This window comes from Microtus oregoni, unplaced genomic scaffold (genome assembly GCF_018167655.1).
Source record: "Microtus oregoni isolate MIOR12 unplaced genomic scaffold, Mior012 000024F_ref0000369, whole genome shotgun sequence".
Classification (NCBI taxonomy): domain Eukaryota; kingdom Metazoa; phylum Chordata; class Mammalia; order Rodentia; family Cricetidae; genus Microtus; species Microtus oregoni.
Window position 1 is genome coordinate 1,348,827 of NW_024543083.1, and position 14,029 is coordinate 1,362,855.

The window sequence follows — 14,029 nt, forward strand, 5'->3', positions numbered from 1 at the left end:
CCAGACGTTGGTTTTTAGATTAGCGTGATCGATTTCCAGCCTGACCCATTATATCAGCTTTATAGCTTCCCGTGGAACGTGGGCAAACCTCGATTTAGAAGATGAAAGGGTCGGCCCTTGCGCCAAAGCCCAGTAACAAAAGAGAAGTGTAGAATTTGTTACTTTACAACCCAGAGGTGGCTGTTAATTAGCCGAATGGTGTGCCTATGCCGGGAGAGCTGGGCTGCACTCCGGCCCAAGCTTCCTATAACGTGTTTATTTAACCATGGTTTGGGGAGGGGAGAATACCCCGACGTTTTCCGTTTCGGGGGAAGTCCTCGCCGCCCTCTTGGTCACACGCGAACTGTCCTCTCAGGAAATGACTATTAGGGTCCACATTTGGTGCTAAGGGAGATGCTGAAAAGTGTCCATGCGAAGACTGACCTTTTTATCAGCTCGGAGAAGATTCGAGTTTCTACACCCCTCTTTCCAGATCACCTAGTATCCGCACCCAGGTTTTACTTTGCCAGAGGCAATTTCCCAAGGGCTTGCTTTTGGCAAGAGGGGAGGTTGTGCGCGCACGCGGTGGGGACCTCACAGAAGCCAAAAATTATTCTGCCGAGATCTTGCCAAGTCTTGTTAGCAAGAATTAATCACCGAACGAGGGAATTACGGGATTCGCTCGCGGCCTTGGTGGCGGCGAGGTCGAGTGTTCCATTTCAGGTCGCGGGTGGAAGAGGGCCACCGCCTCAAGGTCCTTCCCGCCCATTTCTGCCCTCTCTACTCTTGCCCTCTGCTTTCTTTGTTCCCTGAGAAGCGGCTCCCCCGAGCTCACCTCCAGCCCGCAACACCCATCTCCAAGGCCTTCTACCTGTTCTTCTTTCCACATGCACCCTGAAGTCCCCGACACCCCGATCTGGGTCCGGTGGGCTGTAAGACGCTGATCATCCGTGGAGATCTTTCCATTTTGCTTCAGGTTCCAAAATGGGCACTGGAATGTTCCTGCCTTGAATTTTTAATTTTGTTCATGGATTTTTCCAATCAAAAAGATGAGTGTGGATTAATTTGTAGCTGACATTTTTAGTGACCCCCGTCGCGCCTCAAATTTTGGCTCCTGGAGTGCGTGAACACACTACTCCGGGAAGAAGCCACAACACCAGAATGACACATGCTGCCTGGGGCAGTGTCTTAACACTCGTCACTCGGGCTGGGAGGGCAGGAAGGACGCGCTACCCCCAGTAAGAGGGCAAAGGGGGCTGGATTCGGTTTCTCTTGTTCCGGGGTGGGGGGTGCTGAGGACGGCTAATGCTTTTCCCTCTCGCTAGCCTGGCATTCGTGGCCCTGTCCTAGGCATCCCTGGTACCTCGACAGCCGGGACCAGATTCGCTCTTGGGGCAGGGGGGCGGCTCCCCCAGTTTACAAAGCCAGCGGGTACCAGGCCTCAGCTCCCGGAGCAAGGAAGCACAGACTGCTTTACAAGGGCGTTAACACAACGTTTCTCCAAAGAGTCTCAGTCCGAGCCAGGTCTGGACCGATTTCACCCGAGTTATAGGAGTGGGGTGGGGGGAGGAGGGTTGTCCCCAGGTGGCGCTGGCCACGCTCGGCTAGCCTTTATCTCCCCTGCTCTAGGGGAGTCCCCCTCCCCCCCGCCGGCCAGGCCCGGGCCCAGTGCTCACGTGGCCCGTAAATAACAGTCAAATCCGGGTTGGTGCGGGGAGGGGGGAATGCCCACCGAACAAAGGGCTGCTTCTGCACCTGACAGTAATCCGTGCTGGAGAAGCCCATAAATCGCGTAGACGAGTCACACGCAGGGGGTGTAAGCAGGCGCGTGTGAGTGTGTGTGTCCACGTGTGCGTACCGGCGCCTGCGCGCCTGTTTCTGGAGGTGGGGGACAGACACTTCGGACTTAGTACATTTAAGCTAAGAGAGGCTTTTGTTGGGAAGAAGATGTTGAATAAAACAACACAATCCCTTTCCCCCAGTTCAGGAATTGCCTTCCGTGTGTGAATGTCGGCAAATGAGCTTTAAATGACAGCATTGTGTTTACCCGGATGATGTGTGAGCACCCTGGGTAATTTTCGTAATGGAAGCGTGTGAGCCATTTGGTCCACAGTTAGGTGACTACAATGTAAGGTCTACCCAATAGCGGTTATAGAAAAGATACAAAACTAGCCTTGCATTGGTCCGCCGGCTGAGGGGTGAGAAACAGTCAGTTTACACAGGAACTTCCTGCGTCAGCTTGTCAATAAAATCTTTCAGAAAACAAAGGCATTTGGGGGAAGATGGCTTGAATGTCGTTTCAGGATCAATTAAGAGTATCTGCAGGGACTGGGGTGAGATTTCCCAGTTTACATTCAGAAGTAAACCTTGGGGTGGAAATGCTTTGGAAATTTCACTTTGACACGTGAGTCCTATTGCCTTTCATCAGACAGTCCTTAGACCGACCTTTTTAGCTGGTGTCAGGCCCCAGCAAATCTCTGAGCTTGTTTAAGAACCTTTCTTTCCAATTAGGAAGTTTTGTGATCTGGGGATTAGAAGCCGGGAGTGCAGTCCCCAGAGAAGACTGGTTTCTATTCTGGTTTTGATGCTAACCTTTGATTCACAGCCCTGCCACAAAAGTAATTGAATAAAACTTAAAAAAAAAATCCTCCATAAATGAATGAATAACGGAGGTGAAGATGAGCGGTTGGGTGGATCCCCTGGCTTCTGGCCTTTTTCGTTCCCCTCAACTGCACAGTGGGCACCCTTTTTACCTGAGCCTGTTTGGGCTCTGATAGTAAAATACATGTAGGAACTGGAGTCCAACTCAGGCTTCAGGCCGAAAGAGTCCCCATAACATGTCCTTAGACAGCTCTGCAAACACTGAATTGAAATCTGTACCTCTCCTTCCTGCCCATCTCTGATCCTCAAGCTAGAGTTTGAAGGCCTTGGGAATCGTCAACACCTAGAAATCAGCAAAAGAATTCAAAAACACAACCTAAACAGTTTAGTTTATAAGATAGGATGGGTTTCCTGTAACTCAGGCTGGCAGGAGACCTGCTGTGCTGAGGAGGCCGTCCTTGAACTCTTAATCCCACTATCGTTCTTTTCGAATAATGGATTCCAAAGAATTCAAATTTCCCCCAGGAAACTGTGGAAGGAAAAAGCTGATGCCCTAATGCCAGAAGGAGAAATTTACTCGGAGGAAGAGCTATTTCACAGGTTCTCAGACCGCTTTTTAGCGGCAGACTTTGCAGCCAAGACCACGACAGAGACCAAACTTTGACCAAGATTAATTATGCATACCCTTTGCTATTTTTTTTTTTTTTTTTGATTTTTCGAGACAGGGTTTCTCTGTAGCTTTTTTTTTTTTTTTTTTTTTTGGTTTTTCGAGACAGGGTTTCTCTGTGGCTTTGGAGCCTGTCCTGGAACTAGCTCTGTAGACCAGGCTGGTCTCGAACTCACAGAGATCCGCCTGCCTCTGCCTCCCGAGTGCTGGGATTAAAGGCGTGCGCCACCAACGCCCGGCTACACTGAATTGAAATCTGTACCTCTCCTTCCTGCCCATCTCTGATCCTCAAGCTAGAGTTTGAAGGCCTTGGGAATCGTCAACACCTAGAAATCAGCAAAAGAATTCAAAAACACAACCTAAACAGTTTAGTTTATAAGATAGGATGGGTTTCCTGTAACTCAGGCTGGCAGGAGACCTGCTGTGCTGAGGAGGCCGTCCTTGAACTCTTAATCCCACTATCGTTCTTTTCGAATAATGGATTCCAAAGAATTCAAATTTCCCCCAGGAAACTGTGGAAGGAAAAAGCTGATGCCCTAATGCCAGAAGGAGAAATTTACTCGGAGGAAGAGCTATTTCACAGGTTCTCAGACCGCTTTTTAGCGGCAGACTTTGCAGCCAAGACCACGACAGAGACCAAACTTTGACCAAGATTAATTATGCATACCCTTTGCTATTTTTTTTTTTTTTTTGATTTTTCGAGACAGGGTTTCTCTGTAGCTTTTTTGATTCCTGTCCTGGAACTAGCTCTTGTAGACCAGGCTGGCCTCGAACTCACAGAGATCCGCCTGCCTCTGCCTCCCGAGTGCTGGGATTAAAGGCGTGCGCCACCACCGCCCGGCTACCCTTTGCTATTTTAAACATAAACCTCTGTTAATGCCTGGAAGACAGACTGGGTGGTATTGGGTCTCTTTATTTTTTCTTTCCAATGGGGCCACAGTGAATAAATCTGTCCTTGCTGTTCCCTCTGACCTGCCTCTTTGTTGGTATACTAGGGACGGGTGGATGAGCTTACCTTGTCGGGACTGCCAGAGTCCATCCTCCCAGTCTAAAATCTCCACAAATGCCGGGTGGTGGTGGCACATGCCTTTAATCCCAGCACTCGGGAGGCAGAGGCAGGCGGATCTCTGGGAGTTCGAGACCAGCCTGGTCTACAAGAGCTAGTTCCAAGACAGACTCCAAAACTACAGAGAAACCCTATCTCAAAAAAACAAAATAAATAAATAAATAAATAAATAAATAATAATAAAATAAAATCTCCACAAACATTATCTCCATTTTGGAAGTTCTGGGATTACAAATGTATGCCACCGAGTCCATCTGGTGGGTCGTTGTAGTGCTGACTTTTGTCAAGTAAGTTTATCATCCTCTTTTCTTTTCGGTGGGTGGCATTGTGCTACCTTCTAATGGCTTAAAATGCTGGGCTTCCGGGGAGGTGCATTATGGAAAATGGTGCGTTGCTTCACTTACGATTTGATTTGATAATTCCTCCATCAAAGCTATACTCCCATATTTAGCTTGGTGGCCTTGGGCAAGATGTTCTCCCTTAGCCGACATTTCTTCGCCCTGAAAATGAAGCTTGTGCGTGAGTTTCCTGTCTGTATGATTCTGTATGTGTTTCCAACCCTGTACGATATGATTCTGAGCAGGTGAGCTTCTCAATTCCAAAGGCACTCTTCCCCACCCTTCCCACCTCATCCTAGACAAAGCCAAGCACAGGAGAGCGCCACGCCAGAAAGACAATCTCCAGCCCCCCGTCACCTCTTTATAAGATATATACTCTTAGAGAACGAAGCTCACGGGCTTTCTTTATTTGAGACGATCATTAATGTCTCAAACATTTGAATGAAAGTTCGGGGGGCTGGAGGTTGTTTTGTTTTGCCAGGTGTGGTAGTGCATGACCAATGTCAGATAGAAAGCAGGAGGCTGAAGAATTGGCGAGTTGGGAGAGGTGGGTTAGCCTGGAGGGGGCTACGTAGATCATGCCTCAAAGAGGGAAGATCAGGTTTTGAAAACAAATGGATGTGGACTCGGCCTATCCTCTGTCATTCTAGCTGCGTGAATTTTCTTCTTCGTCCACTCATTCACTCAACAGACGTGCTAAGCTCAGCACGAGAAATAAGTGTGCCGAATCATCACGATGCCTCCTGATTCATAGCGGGAACCAGTAAATGTCCTTATAGAAGAGCAGAGAAAATACCACAGAGGATCAGAAGAGAAAGGAACTGGACTGTATTCAGATTAAGGAAATGAAAGAAACGGAATGGCCATGAATAAGGTATCCCTGGCAGCTTAACTGTTACCCCTGGAAGGTAGCCCTTGACTTCTCACAGGAGTCTTCCAAAAATACAAATAAAGCCGGTTACCTCACCTCTGACATTCATTCTGCCCTTGTGTCTTATATTTTTTCCTTTTATTTTTTAGCGTCTCTCTTCCCCCAGTGGATTTTGCCTGCTAAAAATAGACAAGCAATTGTCTGAAACTACAAGGGAAGCAAGATGATGCAAAAGCCATGCGAAAATCGCCCACAGGGCGCGTGCTGGCCTAGGTGCGGGCAACCCAGGCCTCAGCCACTCTCGCTCCCATTAACATTCAGTGAAGCCCTCCCATTTACTGCCTTGATTTCTACAAGACCCAAGAGGTGGATGTGGTTATTGCTAGCATTTTTTAAGATAAACAAATGTCTAAATTATCCTGCCGAAGATTTGGCTGGCCTCCTGTGTTTCGAGCCACATACTGAAGTGCGTGATCAGGACTCCTTTTAGCCTTGTGATGTTCCAGACTAGCAAGTTCCAGCCTAGCCAGGGCCACATAGTTACAGTGTGTCTCAAAAAAAAATGTTTTTAAGTATAAAAATTCTTAAATTCTTGCTAAGAAGTAAACAGAAAATGTTTGAATGAAAAAAAGAAAGAAATAGATGCCGGGTGGTGGTGGCGCACGCCTTTAATCCCAGCACTCGGGAGGCAGAGGCAGGCGGATCTCTGGGAGTTCAAGGCCATCCTGGTCTACAAGAGCTAGTTCCAGTCCAGGACAGGCACCAAAGCTACAGAGAAACTCTGTCTCAAAAAAAAAAAAAAGGAAAAGAAAAGAAAAAAAATAGGAAAAGGAACTTGACTGCTCCTAGGCATGAGGGGGAGAAAGTGTATTATTGGTGAGTGGGAGAGCATAGCCAGAGGCAAGGACATTGGGAGAGTCCCGAGTGCTCAGGACTCTGCCAATTGGGAAGAAGGGAAGAAAGAGAGGGGAGAGACGGAACCAGCTGCAGCAGCCAGGAGGCCCAAAGGTACAAAAGAGCAGGCAATCAAAATGGTTAGGTTATATAGGGCTGAGAAACTCAGCCCCCTGGGCTGGAGAAGTTTAGGGTAGAGAGGGGGTATGCCATCCAGGAGGGCCCTGTATAGCAGGTCGGACCTGGGGGATGCAGGGAGAACCTGGTAGCCAGTTAAATAGATACCATAGCTATTTGTCCCCAGTTTGAAACCTAACCACAGTAGGATGTATTTTCTAAATCTTCGTTACTGAAAACAGTAAAAAGCTCTGAAATCAAGTTCATCAGAAATCCTGGGCTGAGCTCAGCATACCGGTAGCGCTGCCCCTGCAGACGGCATACAGAAGACCCTGCCTTCCATTCTCAGCCAATCTTTGAGAAAATGTCTGCTTCGATGACAGAGAAGAAAAAGCAAGCTAGGGCCAGGCAGTGGTGGTGCATGCCTTTAATCCCAGCACTCAGAGACAGGCAGGTCTCTGTGAGTTCGAGGCCAGCCTGGTCTACAAGAGCTAGTTCCACCCTAAACATCATGGTTTCTCCATGGAGGGTTTTTTTTTTTTCCCCTCCAGAGGGCCTCATCTTCTGGATAGTCCGGACTTTTACTTTAAAGCATGACCCAGGAGCTGGAGAGAAGTGACTCCATGCTTAAGAGCTCACACTACTCTTAGAGGGGACAAGTTTTGTTCCCAGAACCCACATCAGGCAGATCATAACTGCCTATAACTCTACCTCCAGGGGATTAGATGCCCTTTTCTGTGTGCTCCACAGACACATACACTCACATACACACACTCATACACATACAGACACACACTCATAAACACACACACTCACACACATACACATATACCTAATTTAAAAATAAGCATTTTTATTTGAGAGTTAAACATGACTCGGGGGCCAGCAACTTAGTACACTGGGTTAAGGCACTTGTAGTGCAAGCCTGTAGACCTGAATTTGATCAAAGGGTCCACTTCCTGACCTGAGTTATAATCACCCTGCTCCCATTCCCTTCCTCCTGTTCTTTGAAAGGGGATATTTCCCCCCTTGTAATGAAGTGTGGTTAAAGCACATTCTTTCCCAGAATATAAGATCAGGTAGAGATTCCCCCTCCCATTATTTTATAAATGTGAATAAGTATAAATATTCATATATATGAATAAATTAAATATAATGTTAAATGTTTTACAATTAGTTCAGTATAGGGAATTCTAGAGCAAATGTTTTTGTGGGTATTTGAAGGCAAAAATCTAATTAATCTAGTTTCCTTGTCAGTTTAAGGTGAAAGGTTAAGCTGTGTGCCTTTGGATCAGACAAAACAGAGAGATTCTAAACCAATTGTGATGTCCTAGCATCTGTCATGTCTTAAAAAGTACCAGAATGTAGGATGCTAAAATAGTGGTGTGTGTGTGTGTGTGTGTGTGTGTGTGTGTTCCTTCATGTACCCATGCCTTCATTATAACTGACTGGATAAATAAAGAACCGTGTTAGAGAGCTGGGCGGTGGTGGTGCACGCCTTTAATCCCAGTGGAGGCAGAGGCAGGCGGATCTCTGTGAGTTCGAGAGCAGCCTGGTCTATAAGAGCTAGTTCCAGGACAGGCTCCAAAACCACAGAGAAACCCTGTCTCGAAAAACCAAAAAAAAAAAAAAAAAAAAAAAGAACCGTGTTAGAGATGGGCTAACCTTCCCTACAGGGCAGTTCTGGGATTTTCCTAGGATTCTGTGTTACTATACAAGCAATTTGTATATAGATTTCTTCCTCTGCCTCTTCTCTCTCCTCAGTCCTCAGCCCCCTTCTTTTGTGTGCTGAGAACTGACCTCCAGCCCTGTGCCCACAGAGAGCACATCAGGCCACAGAGTCTCTCCTTCAGGACACACTCCTTTACAACCTTCCTCTCCATCCCTGGATCCATTCTTGTAAACCCCCAGGGGTCCTTCCCCACCCCTTACAACTCAAAGGGACTTTCTTCTTCACTCTTTCTGTGGGCGGTAACTCCTCACTCTTGACAGGATGTGCTCAATTTAAATGCTCACAAAACTCAAAACTCAGGGACCGATTTCCTCCCTCCCTCAGGCTGATCTCTCGCTTGCCAGCATGTCTCGGCAGTCATTAACAGAGAGGGGCATCAGCCTCCACTGGGTGATGATTGATGGACAGAGAGGACTCAAGGACCAGGGAGCAGACACTCAAAGTTCTCCATGATGACCATTAGTCCACAGGAAGAAGTGCCTGGCAGGCCACCTAGCCACGCTTTCAAAGTCAGTGACGCCAACAATCACAAAAGATCACTGTCTAGCAGGGCGGTGGTGGCGCATGCCTTTAATCCAAGCACTCGGGAGGCAGAGGCAGGAGGATCTCTGTGAGTTCGAGACCAGCCTGGTCTACAGAGCTAGTTCCAGGACAGGCTCCAAAGCCACAGAGAAACCCTGTCTCGAAAAACCAAAAAAAAAAAAAAAAAAAAAACTAATAAGATCATTGTCTAAATCACCGGCCTTGGTTCCCTCCTTCCGTTCCTGTCTTGAGATGTGTATGAGGGTATTATTGCCAAGAGAATTAAAATGGAAGGGTGGAAGGGCAGTTGAAAGGAACACACTGCATGCTGAGCTGTATAAAGAGGATAATTAGCAGTTAGGGGGGTTTTATGTTCATCTGCCATTTGCCAGGGTCCCTTCTCACCTCTCCAGGTGGCTTCTGTTTGGAGGGCGACTCCATGCAGGGGGGAAACAGAATATGAAGTGAAGGGGAGCTTGCATGAGTCTGCTGTGCACTGCTATTCCAAAGTACACCCACAATCAAAAGTGATTTTTGGAACTCGAGAGATGGCTCAGGGGTTAAGAGCACTGGCTGTTCTTCCAGAGGACCCAGGTTCAATTCCCAGCACCCACACGGCAGTTTTCAATGTCTGAAGCTCCAATTTCATGGCACCCAACGCCCTTGGCACAAACACCAAAGCACATAAAAATAAAAATAGGAGAGAGAGAGAGACAGAGAGACAGAGAGAGATTTACTCACAGCTCAGCAAACTAGAAGTCTGAATTCAAGACTACACAGGATGGGCCTATGTGTGGTCACCTCCCTGTTTCTTGTTGTAATCTTGATTTCTTAGGAAGCTAGTCATACGGGATCAGGACCCACTCTACTGACCTCAGTTAACACATCATGTTTAACATTTCATATTCTGACATACTGGAATTTTGAGAGGACTTGCCATCACTGGCATTATGTCCTAGGAGGAACCTGAACTCCTCCGTCGCTCCTTACACCAGCAGAGAGCTCTGTGTGGTGACAGTTAGGGTTCTCAAGGCCCAGCTCTACCTTTCTGATTGGTTCAATTTCCCTCTGCTGTGAACCGGGGATAAAGCGTACCACCTGAGATGACATAGGAGCCTGTCACAGCACCTGACGTCACACTCCAGTACCCTACCTGAATTCACTTTTTGGAGGTCCCCCAAAAACATGTTACCCAGTGATGAAACATATGTGTTTATTTCTGAGAAGCTGAGATCATATCTGGTCAGTCAGTGGATTATGTCCACCTAGGGTATCTCTCAATCACAGGAAGACTTCAGGTTCCTTGGGCCTTCAATTCTCCCTGGCTCCCATAAGAACAACTGAGGTAACTTCTCATCCGGGTTGAGGAAGGAGGCAGCCTGGAAGCCTCTATCATCTCAGGGTGCATGCCATAGACAGGAGAGAGAGGGGTAGAGGTTGGGTGAAGATGGTAACGCGGTACAATGGTTGAAATGGGAACGCTGCAGCCTTGGATTGAGGCCAAGGCTAATGCCGCTGGAACAGGTTCCCAGGCTGAGAAGGTGGCCTCTTCCTTTATCAAGACTCTGAAGCAATTCTTTCTTTTTTATATTTATTTATTTATTAAGCATACAATGTGTTGGGAGCAGTGAGATCACAGATCCTGTATTTCTTGTAATCCCCTGATTTGAGTGCTTACAGATGCTCTGAGCACGAGACCTTCAGGAGTTCCTGATGGCAGGAAAGTGGTTTCTGGTGAGTTTGGCTGGGGCATGGCTATCTCTATATAATCCGCCCCTGAACACAATAAAGGGGGCATTCTTGGGGAATTCAAGGATGACCTGTGTCGCTGTCTCTCTGTCTGTGTATTTTAATCTCCAGCCCCCCTTGCCCGAAGCTCGCGAACTGGGTGCCAGCGCACAGAGCGCAGACACGGGGACACGGTGCGCAACAATGTACTGCTGGCAAGGAAGACACCAGGTCTCATTACAGATGGTTGTGAGCCACCATGTGGTTGCTGGGAATTGAACTCGGGACCTCTGGAAGAGCAGCCAGTGCTCTTACCCTCTGAGCCATCTCTCCAGCCCTCTGAAGCAATTCTTAGGAGCAGCGAGGAAAGCCAGGGAGAGAGAGGGGGTGCCAGATGAGCTGAACAGGGAGCACTTCACGCTCAGCCACTCTCAGGCAGTATATGGAGGATGTCCCTGTCCCGAGAATGGGGAAGGGCTTCCCAACTTGAAGGTGTTGCAGGCCAACAAAATACCCCCATGCCTCTCCATGCTCTACTTGCAATTAGCCAAGCTTTGAGCCTGGTGGAAGCCCCTCCCCATCAGCTTGGAGACCCTAAGATTTCTTTGATAGCCTCATCCTAAGTCTGTCCAATGCCCAGGACTGACTTCCATCATAATGAGTGATTTCTGCCCCAGTACCTCCTGGTCCTGGGTGTTTGCTACCTGAATCTTATTTTCTTGACTGAGTTTAGTGACCAAGGCTTTCCCTGGAGGAAAAGGGGGGAGGGCAGTGAGGGAGGGAGATGACACCTTGGATTCCTACCCTAGAGCATGGTGAAGCTGCTTATTCTGCCCCCCAACCATTAAGGTTTCCATTTCCTGCCCACCCTCTCCCTAACTTCCACTCAGTGGCTAGCTAAACCCAACTGAATTCAATGTTCATTGACTATCAGTTTGCTGCCATGAAACCTCAGGGTTGAGCCCACAGCTTCATGGCCTTCAGACTGTGGCCTCTCCCGGAGCCAACTTTGTCTCTCCTGCCTTCGTCTTTGACCACCACCATAGCAACTGTGCCGCTTGCTTCACTGTCTCTAAGCCTAAGGCTGTACCTGAATTACTGCACCCACCCCTCACTGGGCTTCCTCTCCAGGTCTCACAAGTCAGGGCCAGGCCTTTTGTTAAATGCCCGAGTGTTTATGTCTCTGCAGCTATGACATCTAGGGTCTGCCGTTTTGATCTTCCTGACATGGCTTTACCCCTGGCCTGGAATCACCCTTTGCTCTGCTCCCTTGAGTCATGTGTCTTCTTGGATGTGTTCTTTATTTTCGTCCCTGAATGCTTTGGTTCCCACTGCCCTCTCTGCCCTAAATGCCCTTCTCCCAAATCTCTTGAGATAGTCTGAGAAAGACCTTGCCAAATCCGGAGTGCACATATACCAATTTCCCCCGGTGCTACTCTCAGCCCATTCTTTTTTTTTTTTTTTTTTTTTTTTTTAATATTTATTTATTTATTTATTTATTAAGTATACAATATTCTGTCTGTGTGTATGTCTGCAGGCCAGAAGAGGGCACCAGACCTCTTTACAGATGGTTGTGAGCCACCATGTGGTTGCCGGGAATTGAACTCAGGACCTTTGGAAGAGCAGGCAATGCTCTTAACCACTGAGCCATCTCTCCAGCCCACTCTCAGCCCATTCTTGAAATCATCCTGGATCTGTATGAGAACTGTTCCAGGCCTAGTGATGCAAAACCAGACTCTCAACTTCTCCCAGGAACAAGTTCGGTTTTTTTGTTTGTTTGTTTTTAGATTTATTTATTTATTTGGATTTGGTTTGGTTTCTTGAGACAGGATTTTTCTGTGTAGCCCTGGCTGTCCTAGAACTCTCTCCGTAGACCAAGCAGGACTCAAACTCACAGAGATCCTCCTGCCTCTACCTGCCAGATTAAAGGCGTGCACCACCACGGCCACAACTTCACTTTCCATTAGCTGGACGTGTAGAGAAGACTTCTCCAAACTGTGTGAGGTCCTTCCCCTCTCCATCAAGGGTCGAGGAGATTTGCTGACTTTTCTTAAAGTCACTCCCCAGACCAGTGATACAAGCACGCCCATGACTTTGGGCTATACTAATTTATCTTTGTTGTACAAACTGACCAGATTCTGTGGTTTTTCTATTTTTCCATATTCCCGTCAAGAGTCATCCTGTTTCCTTTTTTGTTGTTGTTTTTGTTTTTTTGTTTGTTTGTTTGTTTTTATGTTTTGAGACAGGTTTTCTCTGTAGCTTTGGAGCCTGTCCTGAAACTAGCTCTTGTAGACCAGGCTGGCCTGGAACTCACAGAGATCCTCCTGCCTCCTGAGTGCTGGGATTAAAGGCATGTGCCACCACCGCCCAGCATCCTGTTTTCTTTTTAACTCCTTCAGTATTTTATTTCTTGAAGCCCCTTCTTTTATTTATCAATGTAGCAAACATGCAGGCCTTGCTATTAAACTGGCCACTGTGTTTGTATTGGGTTATGGTAGTGGACATATTGACAAGTATAGATAATGATCCCCAATCTCATGGCGCTGATGTCGTCCATAGCTAGAGAGAGAGAGTAAACAACCAAAATAGCAATGCATATGGGGTGTTTGGTACTAGTAGATTATGGAGAAAACTAAACCAAGAGTAGGGATGGGAGGGTCTTGCAAACTTGACCCAAGTCAGTTTGGATATGTGTAATTTTGACACTATACTTTTTAGGTGTGTGTGTGTGTGTGCACGCGCACTGTAGAATAATCCTCCTGTACACTGTGAAGATGTGGTGCTCTCATTGCTAATAAGGAGCCGACTAGCCAATAGCTGGGCAGGTAGAGGTTAGGTGGGACTTGGCAGACAAAAAGAAAACAGGGGAAAGAAGGGAGTTGCCAGCCAAATGCAGAGGAAGCAGGAGATTAACATGCCATGCTAAATAAAAGGTACCAATATAGATTAATTTAAGTTGTAAGAGCTAGTTAGTAACAAGCCTAAGCCATTAGCCGATTTTATAATTGATAATAAGTCTCTGTGTAGTTATTTGGGAGTCAGCTATCAGGAAAGAACTGACCAAAGTTTCAATTAAAAAAAAATCTATGTGAGTGTTTGTGTCTGTGTCTACATGACATAGGGGTTCTTGCTTTCTACCCTGTTTGAGATAGGGCCTCTTGTTACTTACCACAACGAACACCTGACTAACTGGCCCATGGGCTTCCCAAGGTCCTCCTGTCTCCACCTCTCAATCGTGTAATAGGTTACAGATGCTTGCTACCCACTCAGGTTTACGAGCTTTCTGGGGATTTGAACTCGGGCTCTTAACTTACACAGCAAGCACTTTACCCCACTGAGCCCCAATTGTGACATTCTTTTTTGATAAATGACAGACATCTCCAAGGAGTCTGAAGCCAGTGAGGTAGAAAGCCACGCCCCTATCATGTCACTGTCAGGGAATACTCAAAGTGCATGCCGAGATGGCGGTTTTATTTTAACCAAATAAATATTATAAATCAAGTTCCCAAATTTA